Source organism: Misgurnus anguillicaudatus, chromosome 3, assembly GCF_027580225.2.
Source record: "Misgurnus anguillicaudatus chromosome 3, ASM2758022v2, whole genome shotgun sequence".
NCBI classification, from domain to species: Eukaryota; Metazoa; Chordata; class Actinopteri; order Cypriniformes; family Cobitidae; genus Misgurnus; species Misgurnus anguillicaudatus.
In genome coordinates this window covers 19,941,423-19,954,956 of record NC_073339.2, presented here as the reverse complement: position 1 = coordinate 19,954,956, position 13,534 = coordinate 19,941,423, and positions in this window count along the sequence as shown.

Sequence of the window (13,534 nt, the reverse complement as noted above, 5' to 3'; positions counted from 1 at the left end):
TTACTCCAATCCCAGATTCTTGGGCTGTAACATGATGTAATGTGTTGCAGTCATAGTTGCTGGATGAATGAGAGTCAGAGGTCTAATGATTGCAATAATAATCCTGTTCAGGTCTTTATGAGAAAGGAAACGGTGAATGAAAGATGAAGACAGAGATCCATTCATTATGAATGTGTCATTAGTTTTTGTTGATTGGTCATTGAACACATGGCTCTGTTGCTCTCTGGTGCTGCCGTAATCCGTGCCTCCATCCCCTGCTCTCATTAATCACTGTCCCACCACCAGAAAAAAACGGCCTGGACGTGGGGTGAGGGGAGATGAGAGAAATGACTTGGTAAATTGGGGGAAAGGGAGCACTTTTGCATTCCTCATTTTTTGGCGAAAGTCTGTGTGTTTATGCAAGCTCTCCTCGTTCCATTCCGCCATTCTCGCCATTCCAGATCCCACTCCACATAGGTTCATTTTCACCCCTAATTAGCAGGACCTCATGCATGTCTATGAACTCTTTACCTTCCTGATTGGTTTGTCGCGGGTATGCCGGCATCTGCACCTCTCCAGCAGCACAAGGCTAATTGAGCTAATCACTCAAGTTAATGAGAGTGTTTTCAAAGGTTGGAGAGCACGAGCGAAAAGAGATGAACAGAACGAAATAAGAGATATAATTAGGATCACAAAGAAGTTTAGTCGAGATGTATTTCATCTGTTCTTAAAGTGGCAGATCTAATTTGGAAATTTAAAAGTTTACAAATAAACAAACATCTGTTATTTAGCAAGTACTGTACATAAAAATAAGTGTGCAATACTGTCTCCTTTCCTTAGTATAATTTATATAAAATGGTCCCTATAGCTGTCACTGGGGCTGTATCCTTTCAAAACATGCCTAAAGAGATTAGTATTTCAAAGATACATACTGGTACCAAATATAAACATTTTTGTACCTAAATGGTACATATTTGTACCTAAATGGTACATTTTAGGACCTTTTTAAAGGCAAATGCCCCAGTGACAGATAGGAACCATTTTATCTGACAGTGGGGCAGTTTTCTGGACACGGATTAGACTCCTGGGGCCTCATTTATAAAGCGTGCGTACGCACAGATTTGATCGTAAAGTGTGCGTAGGCAAAAATCCACGGCAAAGTCCATATTTATAAAAAACGTCTTTGACGTGGAAAAGTGCTTAGCGCCACGTCAGGGTCTGAGCAGACGTACGCACTTTTGCTTGTTTGATTGCTGCTGGTTTTTGGAAATATAAGCCATTCTTGCTGTTTGAAATTGGGTTTAAACCTTGACAAGCGCTTTTTTATATGTTTGACATTAATTACGCATCGTTTAAAGGCGGAGATCTGAAACTGCTCGGCTGCGCGCACAAGTTCAAGTTAATTTGCGATTTATAGATTTAAAAGGTGTACGCGCGTTTTCTGCGCGTACGTTCGGTTACAATTAATGTAAGAGCTGTCCAAACTGAAAATAACTTATAAAATACATCAGTGCCCTTTGTTTTGCCTCAAAATGCACACAAGTAATGTTTTAACATGTTTGTTAAAACTAGTTATATTTCCTAATTAAACTAAGGCCCAGTCCTGGCTTAAGCTAATCCCTGTCTGGGAAACATCCCCAGTGTGTTTTGAGCATTGGGTTAGCTTAAAAGGTCATGGGTTCGATGGAGAACACACATATTGATAAAATGTATACATACCTTGAAATGCACTGTAAGTCGCTTTGGATAAAAGTGTCTTCCAAACGCATAAACGTAATTATAATATGATCAGTAATGTAATGTCAGTTTGACTTCGGCTGTTTCCAAAAGTTACCTCTCTGCCCTTTCAGACAATGACTTGCAGGTTGCATTTGTTCACGAATTGACAGTTTCTGGAAACAGGCTTTATAGGCAGAATAATGGCTCTTTTGAAATTATATTTGAAATATTAATATTAATAGAGTTCAAATGAAAGAAAACTAACAAAATATTTAAAATTAAAATACATATTCCTTGGTAGAATTGCAATAAAAAGTTATACAATTTTAACTTTATACAGTTTATACTCTCTTATAATCATTTACAATTTAAGAGAGTTTTCCCAGACAGTGTTTAGATTAATCCAGGACTAGGCCTTAGTTAAAGGTGCAGTGTGTAATTTTTAGAACCATCTCTTGACAGAAATGCAAAATAATATACAAATCTATATTATCAGGGGTGTATAAAGACCTTTTAAAATTAACCCTTATGTTTTTATTACCTTAGAATGAGACATTGTTTTCTACATACCGAGGTGTCCCCTTACATGGAAGTCGCCATTTTGTGCCGCCATGTTTCTACAGAAGCCCTTAAAGGACAAACTTTTTTTACGAAGCTGTCTCAGAAGATAAAATGTTTGTCTGGTGGCGGCTACCGTAGCTTCTCTATGCGTTTAAAGGCAAGAGATGAGCAGTTAACTGAGCCATTGGTTGCAATTCGCAACCTCACCACTAGATGCCACTAAAATTTACACACTGCACCTTTAAATTGGGGTATTTAAGTAGTTTATAAACAAAACTTTACAGGTTAACAAACAGTACAGGTGTGCATCTTGAGACAAAACTATTGCACTTATAAATGTTAAGATGTGTTTTTTAATTAAGGCATCTTAAATATGCATTTTAGTCTGGGACTAGGATAAGGCCTGTCTGTGAAACCGCTCCTTTGAGTTTGACTCTGCTCGACCAGTCTCAACCAATAGTGGGTTATCAAAGCCATTACATACACTTTAAAAAAAATGCAACATAAAGTTTAAACAACTTAATTATTCAGGTTAATTCAACATACTGTTTTAGTTTTGAATTGTAATAAGTTGACATAACTTAATTTAAAGAGTTTGGTTCCAAAACGCAATAAACGGCATTTAAAAAAAATAGTTACCACCAAATTCAGTATTGTATCAGGTCAGTATAAAAAAGGAAATTCTTAATTTTACTCAAAATCCAATATCCGCCATGTTCTTTTGTCACTTTTTCTCCTTTTTTTTCCCAAAAAGCGATAAATGGCACTCCTCCTTCTCTCCAGATTGCAATAAATCCACTCAACAAATCACAGCGGACCATTCCATGCATTGTAAAAACAATTCCGGCACGTTAAATACACAAGTTTTCCTCATCTACTTTGTACTTTGTTATCATTAAACAAACAAAAACAAAATAATACTTTTGATGCATTAATAAACCTGTTGTGGTTTTCTGTGGCGGGAAAGAAACATAAGCCACTCGGGCGACAGAAAAATGCCGGCTATTGCTTGTTCTCACACAACAGCATGAAGCTTCTGTCATGCTAACACACTGACCCCAGGCAATCTTATGAAAAACTTTCCATTATTTTACTCAAACTCAACGAAAATCGTGCAGGACCAAAACATTTTACAGCTGATCGCTGTCAAAAACGTTCAGCGACCACGTCTCAAAGATAATGGCAGCAACTGCAGTGTTCTTAAAGGAATATTCAATTTTCTAATTTACTCACCACCATGTCATCCAACAGTTGATGTCTTTCTTTGTTCAGTCGAGAAGAAATTATGTTTTTTGAGGAAAACATTGCAGGATTTTTCTTATTTTAATGGACTTTAATAGACACCAACAATTAATACTTAACTCAACACTTAACAGTTTTTTTTCAACGAAGTTTCAAAGGACTATAAACGATCCCAAATGAGGCATAAGGGTCTTATCTAGCAAAACGATTGTCATCTTTGACAAGAAAAATAACAAATATACACTTTTAAACCACAACTTCTCGTCTAGATCCGGTCGTGATGCGCCAGCGTGACCCCACGCAATACGTCATGACGTCAAGAGGTCACAGAGGACAAACGCAAAACTATGCCCCAGTGTTTACAAGTGTGTTGAAAGAGGACCGTTCCTACGTTGTTGTATGTCAACTGATACTAATTAATGTCTTTGTGTCAGTTTATTGTTTAAAATGGTCCGCAAATGTGCGTTTTATATATGTAACACGTGACCTCCCTACGTCACTACACATTTACGTTAGGTCGCACTGGACCGGATCTAGACGAGAAGTTGTGGTTTAAAAGAGCATATTTTTATTTTTTGCTTGTCAAAAATGACAATCGTTTTGTTAAATAAGACCCTTATGCCTCGTTTGGGATTGTTTATAGTTCTTTGAAACTCCGTTGAAAAAAACAAGTGTTAAGTATTAATTGTTTGTGTCTATTAAAGTCCATTAAAATAAGAAAAATCCTGCAATGTTTTCCTCAAAAAACATAATTTCTTCTCGACTGAACAAAGAAAGACATCAACATTTTGGATGACATGGTGGTGAGTAAATTATCTGGATTTTTCTTTTAAGAAAATTGAATATTCCTTTAATATGACAAAATGTTTTGATTAATGCCATTAATGTTTTTTTTTATTAATCAGTGTATACCACTAGTCAACTAAATGAATCTAACATGGTAAAGATGAATGCACATTTATATATTGATTCAATAGATTTATAGCATTTTGAAAAATAACCTTGGCATTGATTTATTGCATTTTGCTGAAAAAAGAATCAGTTTTTATTAATCTTTGAAAATCTAATTATGGATTTAAATTTTTTTATGTTATAACCTAAAGATGCTATGTGAAAGTTTGTTACAGAAAATAGTGGTTTTCATACCGTCACTTTCTTGGTATAGAAATTTTTTACCGAAACATTTTTACCGAAATTAGTCAAAATGGATTTATTGCGTTTTGGAACCAAACTCTTCATTAAGTTAAAGTTACAAAAATTTATGTTGATATAATATAATTTTTTACAGGGTACAAACAATCATTTTGATGGAAGTAAAGCTCACATTAAATCTGGGAGTGATTTGATGCCTTTGTCTTAATGGTAGGAATTTGCAATACATTAACTGCTGGTATATACATGGCATCAGTTTTATGTTTCAAACTGAGATGGCGATGGAGAGGCAAAGTTAGTGATTGCAAGTTTTAAGTTTTGTAAATACGTGATTTAGCGCTAGATTAAACCACTTGCTGTTTTACAGTAATATGTTACCCAAAGGTATATTGTGATTACAATTTAAAATATGAATAAAACAAAAGAATTATATTACATATTTAAGTTGCCTTATGGGCTAAATGTTTGTGACTCCATAGTCTCTTTCCCTGACCCCTTAAATTAAAGTTCATCTTATTTCATTGTTTTGTTCCGAAAAGAATTTCCTCCCGGTCCCTTGATTACAAATTTTCAGCACTCTTGGTGCTTGTTTTCTTTGCCAATAGGAGGCGAGTTATTATCCTTGGCTAGCCGCCAGAACCTCATTGCCTGCCAGTCAAAACAGTTTTCACATGCTCATGGGAAGCCCTACAATAACATCTTATCATTAGAAATGAGCACATAGGAGAGTATTTGGGCCACTTGGTTTCCCCTGATGTAAAATAAACATGGGGCACACGGTTAACTTGACTCCTTAGCAACACTGGTGGGAATATGCATAGTGGCCTTCTCTGTTGATATGTATAACGTATTTATATGTGTGTTTACAATGTGACATTCAGATGCAATATAGATACATTATAAATCATGTCATGTATTCACGCTAATCTAAAACGCTATTCAAAGCGTCCCCTTGAAATGTCAGTCATGCAGCACTTGGCATGTGCAAAAACAGTTACAATGCAGTCAGACTCACAATCCCATGAGACTGTCAATGCTTTGTTTACATTAAAGATATCTCTAGATATCTAGAACTGGAACTGGCAGAAAAAAAAAACATTGTGTTAGATTTTCCCACCACGGTCCTCAGAGAATATATGAACTAAACACCACTTTCTTATCTAAACTGTGTCTGCTTCTCTCCAACAATAATTGCATTTTTTGCATATTTCCTCTTGGGTCCTCTTGCATTTGGGTCATCTATTTTTCTTGATACTTTGCAACACTTTGCAATAAGGTTCTGTTGACAGTTAAACATTGAACTAACAATGAACAGCATTTATTAATCTTGGTTAATTTTATAAACAACGTTTATTAAAAATAATTGAATACATTTACAGTAATGTACTGGCTGTTAGATGTTTGCTACATTATTCCTTTCCTGATCTGTAGTGTGCCAGACTTTGCATTTGCTTGAGCGAGAATTTATCCAGAAACCCCATTAAACTGGGTGGGTGACATAATGTTGAATGGAGTGACCCGTCCCAGAGACTATGCAGGTCAGCCTGACAACTGGTGTGTCATAATCTCTTAGATGAAATGATGGCTCTATTTTATACTGTGTTTGCTTTATTTTTCTTGTAGCTCAGTTTTAATGCATTTGCCAAGGACAGTTCAGAGTTAAAATAAATCAAAGTCCCATGAAGTCAATCTTGAAAGTAGCTTGTACACATTATAAATGCTAGAAATGTATCGCTGAAACACCACAAAAACTGTAAACTATGTAGTAATGAATTGCAGAATTAGATCTTTAATCAGTTTTTCACCATTTCTGAGTTTATGACCCTGTCCCAAATGGCACAAAACGCACTTTTGCTTTTCCGATTGCTGCAGGTTTTTGGCAATATAAGCCATTATTGCTGCTCGAAATTGGGTTAAAACATGGACAAGCGCTCTTTTATATGTCTATGACATAATCAATGCATTATTTAAAGGCAGAGGTCTGAAACTGCTCAGCTGCGCAGAAGGTCAAGATCTTTGCGATTTATAAATTTCACATCTGAAATGAAGGGGTACGTGCGTTTTCAGCGCATACATTCGGTTTATGAATCACACATACGCATTTTTGATAAATTATCGTAAGATCAAATGTAGAATGGTTTTTACACAGCATTTTATAAATAAGGGCCCCTGGATTGGTAAAGTATGTGGATAAAAAATGACAGATGTGGACTAAGCGAGCACTCGCAATTTAAGGCCACCAGACCGAAAGTCCACATGAAGTGCGCCATTTGGGACAGGACCTATAAATGGCCTTAAAATGGTGGCGCACATGAGCCACCGCGCATGGCCCCACCCCAAGCACAATCGCGAGCTTCCATTTAGGTTGTAGCGATATTTAGTGTTGGGGAAAGTTACTTTCAAAAGTAATGCATTACAATATTAAGTTACCCCCAAAAAAGTACCTATTTGCTTAACTTATTTACTTTTCATGGAAAGTATTGCTTACGTTACTTTTAAGTTACTTTTGCGTAACTTTTTCTTACTTGGCCGAGGCTTGATCTCTTTCTGGTCTTGCAGGTGTTTTTATGAGCGCAAAAATGTCAAGCTCTGGCCTGCCATCTCCGTTTCGTACTCAAACTTTTCCTGCTCAGGTGCACAGAGTGCGTAATTCTACGTTATTATGTTCAGTTTAATTCAGTACATTATTTTATTTTTAAATTGAATTAATTAAACTGAAAAGTAACTAGCATTACTTTTTTTTAAAAAGTAACTCAAATATTAATGTGTACATTTATAAAGTAATGTGTTACTTTACTCGCTACTTCAGAAAAAGTAATATTATTACTTAATGGGCGTTACTTGTAATGTGTTACCCCCAACACTGGCGATATTTAAAAGTCAAAAGATGGCAGCTTTCCTGCGAGTGGCCGTGGTTTCAGTGCCAACAACGGACACACACCCTGTGTGTGAGAGCAGAGAATGCTGTCTATTTTTCCAAGATTTTGATAACATATTTTATTTTAAGAGATAGATGGATAGTAGGACAAAAGAATACAGAACTCATCAAAACAAAGAAATGTATCCAGGTTTGTAACAACATGAGTGTATGTAAATGAGTAAATGATGACAGAATTTTTATTTTTGGGTGAACTATCCTTTTAATTGCTGTTTTTTTACAGCATTCCATTTGGGTGGTTAAAAGGATTAGTCCATTTTCTTAAAAAAAATCCAGATAATTTACTCACCACCATATCAACCAAAATGTTGATATCTTTTTTTGTTCAGTCGAGAAGAAATTATGTTTTTGAGGAAAACATTCCATGATTTTTCCCATTTTAATGGACTTTAATGGAACCCAAACTTAACACTTAACTCAACACTTAACAGTTTTTTTCAACGGAGTTTTAAAGGACTCTAGACGATCCCAGGCGGGGCGTGGGGGTCTTATCTAGCGAGGCGATTGTCGTTTTTGACAAGAAAAAAATGCACTTTTAAATCACAACTTCTCTTCTATCTCCGGTCCTGTGAAGCGCCAGTGCGACCTCATGTAATTGCGTAATGACGTAGAAAGGTCACGTGTTCCATATATAAAACGCATATTTGCAGACCATTTTTAACAATAAACTGACACAAAGACATTAATTAGTATATCATTCGACATATAACAACGTTGGAACGGTCCTCTTTCTCCACACTTGTAAACACTGGGGGTGTAGTTTCGCATACGTCATCCGTGACTTCTTGACGTGATGGCGTATTGCGTGAGGTCGCGCTGCACTGTAAAAAAAATTCTTAGAAATTACAATGTTATTGCAGCTGGGTTGCCGGTAATTTACCGTAGATTTAAATTTATGTTATTTACTGGCAAGAGTTTGTTCAAAGTTAAATACATTTTAAATATTAACAAGTCTTTATCTTTACAGAATAAAACTATACAATAACAGCCTCATGCAAAGCATTCTGGGAACCAGAAATCATCATCAACCTTTTTCAGTTTTTTTTTTGTTCAGATTTTGTTTCCCAGAATGTTTTGCTTGATGCTGTTTTTTAGTTTTACTCTGTAAAGACAAAGACTTGTAAATGTTAAATGTTCATTTAACTTTGAACAAAATGTTGCCAGTAAATAACAAATTTAAATCTACGGTAAGTTACCGGCAATCCAGCTGCAATTTCTACAGATTTTTTTTACAGTGTGGCGCATCACAGGACCGGAGGAAGATGAGAAGTTGTGGTTTAAAAGTGCTTATTTTTTATTGTTCTTGCCAAAAATGACAATCGTTTCGCGATAAGACCTTTATGCCTCGTTTGGGATTGTTTAGAGTCCTTTGAAACTGCAATTTTAAACTGCATTAAAACTGTTAAGTATTGGGGTCCATTAAAGTCCATTCAAATTAGAAAAATCCTGGAATGTTTTCTTCAAAAAACATAATTTCTTCTCGACTGAACAAAGAAAGGCATCAACATTTTGGATGACATGGTGGTGAGAAAATTATCTGGATTTTTTTAAGAAAATTGACTAATCCTTTAATAACACACTTTCCCCTCGTTCAGACAGCCAGCGACATTATCGCTGTGTGTCGCTTGTCTCTTTCAATGAGGCGTTTCTAAATCTGCTTGTGATAAACAAATGAGTACCATCCACTCCAGTAACTGACGAGAGAAGGATGACGTGAACTCCACTGCTTCGTTCTTATTGGTAGTCACTCCCGAAAGTCGCTCGACATTTGCATAAAGTTAAACTTTTCTTAACTTTCTCGCGTCGCTGGACACGCCCATACGGTCGCCAACGGTCACTGTCGCTCGTGTCGCCGGAAGTCGCCAGGTTTCCATTGAAATGAATGAGATTGCGTCGCTCTGCTACTGCTTGTCGTTGGCTGTCTGAACGAGGGGTTTGTCTGTGGTGTGACAAAGGCTGTAATATCTGACTTTACATGGGCTTTAAAAATAGGGGCTGTTATGCAACCATGCTCAAAAATGATATTTCTATTAAAAAAACTGAGCTTTTATATTACTGCTCAAAATAATGATTGCTTGATCTGATTCTTTGTTTTCTAGTTAAACTGTAAAATTGTTTTACTTCATACCACAGGCTTGTTGAATGCTTTATTCTGATTGGCTGAGAAATATTACATGGATGTCCTGACACATTGGGTGTGCATTATTCTTGATTAATTCATCAGCCCGTTGCCAATTATTCCTTACGTAACTGAGAACAAAAAAGTTCAGAGTTATTTATTATTTTACCCCATTTGTTCTTGTTTTAAGCTAAACCTAACTAACTTTTGTTGGATTTATACTTAAAACAACAAAAAACTTAAAACCTGCTCAATTATTTAGTAGTTTAAACACTTCCTGCCTCTCTAGGACAGTTGATGAATGAACTACAGTACTGCATGCATCTGGGGTAAATGGGCCTCTGCACAATATAATAGGTGTGAAATACAGTCAAGGAAATGCAATTACAACTTTACAGTTTCCCCTTGATATAGACCATGTATATTGTTAGTGATTTAAAATGCCAATAACAATAGCTGTTTTAGCTGTTTTTAGTCATTACAAAAAGAAAGCATATTTGAAAAGCGGAAAAGAGTCATTTAAACACGAGGAGTTTTAGTTGGCCAAACATCCAGTGATACCACAGTGGAAGTGAAGTTGCTAATGTAAACAACTGTTCACAGATGTTGTTACAGCAAGGCACTATCCAGATGTCCACTAAGACTCTGGGACTCTATATGAATAAATAACAGGCTCACAGAGTATTTCAATTAGATACATTTCAACTGCGTCTCATTCACAAACTGATTTACAACACGGCATTGGTTTTGGACGTGAGTAGCCTTGAATCATCCTGCTTGAACAATGTGATATGTCAGTAAAACAGTTTTGTCTACTTTGAGAGAGAAATACAAACAAACTGGCAAGTGTAATCTAATGGTTCTTTACCGTTTTGGATGTTGTCGTAACTCACAGTAAGGCTTTTAAAATATACAGGCTGAGAGTAAACATTTATCTATACATTATAAAGAACATTTAGGCTTTGTTTATTTATTTCACTATATTCATGGCAAGAACCAGTTAATCTATATACAGGTTAATCTAAACACAAACTGTGAGTAGTTAAATAATCTTAAATAAAAAAAATGCTAAATAGATTTGGTTTGGCTTAATATATGGACAATGTTTAAAAATAAGTGAACCATTCCACATTTCAAAGAGTGGCATCATACAGCGCTTAATCTAAATGTGATCTAACAGTTTTTATCTAAATGTGACACTGCCTGTTAGGATTTACTGCATACGGGTCATTCTAGGGAAAAGGTGGGGTTCGGGTGATGGAAATCTGCTTAAATGAACTTCTTTCAAAACACCCAAAACGTCTATAATAGCATTAATTAACTTGTCAAATCTATGAATCTGCAAAACGGGGAGTTTAATCTATGTTTAATTTTTAATACATTTTTATAAAGAATTCAAATCGTTGTATCTTCAATACCTGACAAAATTAGAATATAATAATAGATAATGAATATGATAAAACTTATAAACTTAAACATTTTTCCATCTTGTTTCGTTTGTATGCTTTAATGTGGGTCAGTTAAAGGAATAGTGCTTAGAAAGTACTCATTAGAGAGGACGGTAACACCAATGACGGTTACACCAATGACGGTAACACTAATGACAATTGACAGAAAATGTTTTAACAAAATGGCTGCCATTAGCCATGTGCTATTTCATTAGAGATGTAACAATCACATTATTCAGTATAATGTATTTTTATGTAAAGATCTTAACACTCCCAGCTATAAAAATAGAGTAACACTATGACATCCAAAAAATCTTATCTCAAAATTCTTAGATATCATGATATTTTAGGCAAAAAAGGTAAGACATCTCACAAACCTTTTGCCTTCCTCCACTGCACTTCTTCCACTGACCTCTTGCCCCAAGAAAAACTTCAAAGAGCTGAAGCATTGTTTCAAAATAAAGGTGCTTTGGGTAGCACCAATGACATAAATTTGGGGGACAAATATTTATTTGATATTATTCATATTTATAGTGTATGTTTTACCATTTCAGTGTTGTAGTAAATTCATACAGGGTTAAAGGTAAATGTAAATTAGATTTGTTTTATAAAAAACATGGTTTTAAATAATAAGTACACAGTTCAACTTCCATGTATGATCAAAGGGACAGGGCAATTTTCAGGACCAGACATTTAAAAAAAGTAAAAAAAAAGAAAATTAAATAAATAAACTCTTTCATCATTTTAAGGACTGTCTATATTTATTAAATATATATCATTATGGGATTATTGGGTCAAATTAAATGATTAAGGGGTCTGCAAAAGAAAGGGACAAGCATTTCCACCTTTTTTTGTAGAATGACCCATATATGTTTTCTATATGTTTTTTTTTCTACATAAAATCATCCTACATAATGTGGATTTCACAGCAGGGTTACTCATGGAAACTGATCCACAGGCATGGCTGCCTTTTATATTTCTCCTGAGGGGGGCGCTAATAAACTATAAACATCCTGTCAGTAAAAAAGACTGTACAATACGTGGATAAAATGACATGTATTGTTCCAAAAATGTAGAAAACCAACACTGAATGTATTAATGGCTGAGTAATGAAGAACACTTGTTTGAAAGTCTTATATAATAGGTATGTTAAAAGACAGTGGTCCCCAATGAAAGGTATTAAGTTTAAAATGTATGAATGGCTTTACATTATATAATAAATAAACATATATCATAACGATATACATTAGGAGTTTGTTAGGTTTCAAATAACAAAAATATTTTGTTTGAAAATCAAGAAAAACGTATTATGACATTTTTGTGTTGTCAATTGGTAAATATATTTATATTTTTGAAAAAGATCCAAAAGATCAGACCATATTTCTGAAAATTCTAGGGCTCTTCCAGAGGGTGTTAAATTTCCAAACAAAAGCTAAACGTTTTTCAGAGAAAGAGTAAAATATCACTCAAATGTTACACACACAAGGAAACACTCAGCCACTTTCATACACTTCCCCCTTTCTCAGAACTAAAGTTCCTGGAGGAGATCCAAAAACACTCAAGAGAACCTTTGAGTGGAAGAACATTTCAGTCTGTCTGTAATAAGTTTGTTTGATTGCCTATTGGAACTGACACAAAAATACATTACACGAGTTACACACAGAAACACACACAGATTTGCTTCACTACATTAAATCTCATTCCCAGTGTTTTGTATGTATTACAAAGGATTATCTATTCCCTACACCTAATCCCTATAAACCTGTTGACATTCTTATATTTAAATCAAAATAGATGTCTGATTTATGAGCCTTTTTTCTAATGGAAACCACCTTGAAATGTAAAAAAGTCACAACAGTTTTTTCACATAATTCACTGTATTTTATGTACCATCATTACAATGGCATTCCATTGACTTCCTATTTCTACCCAAGTGTTTTTTCCATTGATGATATTAGTGACCTAATGATATTTTCATATATATATATATATATATATGCTTTTCAACATTTCTGTCACCATAAGCCCTTTGTCAAATACCCAAACACAGTAAGGCATTTGACATACTTTGCATGCATTTTACATTTTTTTTACTTACATTCTGCATATTTCAGGTGAGTACTAGTCATTAACTAAGCATTCTCATAACCTGTGCTCTAATTCCTACATAATACTACATAATGTTGCATAATGACAACAGTGTTTGTGGTTATTACAAGAAGGCTGTTAGGAAACTGTTTTGGAAGGTAAAACACGTACACTTCCTTCATGCATTCTTCAGAATGAAAGCAATTGTTATCAAATTGTTTAAATTCAACAGTGTACACCCAACCCAACCTACTTTCATATCCTTATCTGCTGTCATTCACATTCCGG